The sequence below is a fragment of the Battus philenor genome, unplaced genomic scaffold (assembly GCF_028537555.1).
Source record: "Battus philenor isolate CCGP_79_NKW_IND1 unplaced genomic scaffold, ilBatPhil1.0.hap1 SCAF_9, whole genome shotgun sequence".
Classification (NCBI taxonomy): Eukaryota; Metazoa; Arthropoda; class Insecta; order Lepidoptera; family Papilionidae; genus Battus; species Battus philenor.
In genome coordinates this window covers 25,001-26,354 of record NW_027181759.1, presented here as the reverse complement: position 1 = coordinate 26,354, position 1,354 = coordinate 25,001, and positions in this window count along the sequence as shown.

Below are 1,354 nucleotides of genomic sequence, written 5' to 3'. Positions count from 1 at the left end.
AGGTAGGTAGGTAGGTAGGTAGGTAGGTAGGTAGGTAGGTAGGTAGGTAGGTAGGTAGGTAGGTAGGTAGGTAGGTAGGTAGGTAGGTAGGTAGGTAGGTAGGTAGGTAGGTAGGTAGGTAGGTAGGTAGGTAGGTAGGTAGGTAGGTAGGTAGGTAGGTAGGTAGGTAGGTAGGTAGGTAGGTAGGTAGGTAGGTAGGTAGGTAGGTAGGTAGGTAGGTAGGTAGGTAGGTAGGTAGGTAGGTAGGTAGGTAGGTAGGTAGGTAGGTAGGTAGGTAGGTAGGTAGGTAGGTAGGTAGGTAGGTAGGTAGGTAGGTAGGTAGGTAGGTAGGTAGGTAGGTAGGTAGGTAGGTAGGTAGGTAGGTAGGTAGGTAGGTAGGTAGGTAGGTAGGTAGGTAGGTAGGTAGGTAGGTAGGTAGGTAGGTAGGTAGGTAGGTAGGTAGGTAGGTAGGTAGGTAGGTAGGTAGGTAGGTAGGTAGGTAGGTAGGTAGGTAGGTAGGTAGGTAGGTAGGTAGGTAGGTAGGTAGGTAGGTAGGTAGGTAGGTAGGTAGGTAGGTAGGTAGGTAGGTAGGTAGGTAGGTAGGTAGGTAGGTAGGTAGGTAGGTAGGTAGGTAGGTAGGTAGGTAGGTAGGTAGGTAGGTAGGTAGGTAGGTAGGTAGGTAGGTAGGTAGGTAGGTAGGTAGGTAGGTAGGTAGGTAGGTAGGTAGGTAGGTAGGTAGGTAGGTAGGTAGGTAGGTAGGTAGGTAGGTAGGTAGGTAGGTAGGTAGGTAGGTAGGTAGGTAGGTAGGTAGGTAGGTAGGTAGGTAGGTAGGTAGGTAGGTAGGTAGGTAGGTAGGTAGGTAGGTAGGTAGGTAGGTAGGTAGGTAGGTAGGTAGGTAGGTAGGTAGGTAGGTAGGTAGGTAGGTAGGTAGGTAGGTAGGTAGGTAGGTAGGTAGGTAGGTAGGTAGGTAGGTAGGTAGGTAGGTAGGTAGGTAGGTAGGTAGGTAGGTAGGTAGGTAGGTAGGTAGGTAGGTAGGTAGGTAGGTAGGTAGGTAGGTAGGTAGGTAGGTAGGTAGGTAGGTAGGTAGGTAGGTAGGTAGGTAGGTAGGTAGGTAGGTAGGTAGGTAGGTAGGTAGGTAGGTAGGTAGGTAGGTAGGTAGGTAGGTAGGTAGGTAGGTAGGTAGGTAGGTAGGTAGGTAGGTAGGTAGGTAGGTAGGTAGGTAGGTAGGTAGGTAGGTAGGTAGGTAGGTAGGTAGGTAGGTAGGTAGGTAGGTAGGTAGGTAGGTAGGTAGGTAGGTAGGTAGGTAGGTAGGTAGGTAGGTAGGTAGGTAGGTAGGTAGGTAGGTAGGTAGGTAGGTAGGTAGGTAGGTAGGTAG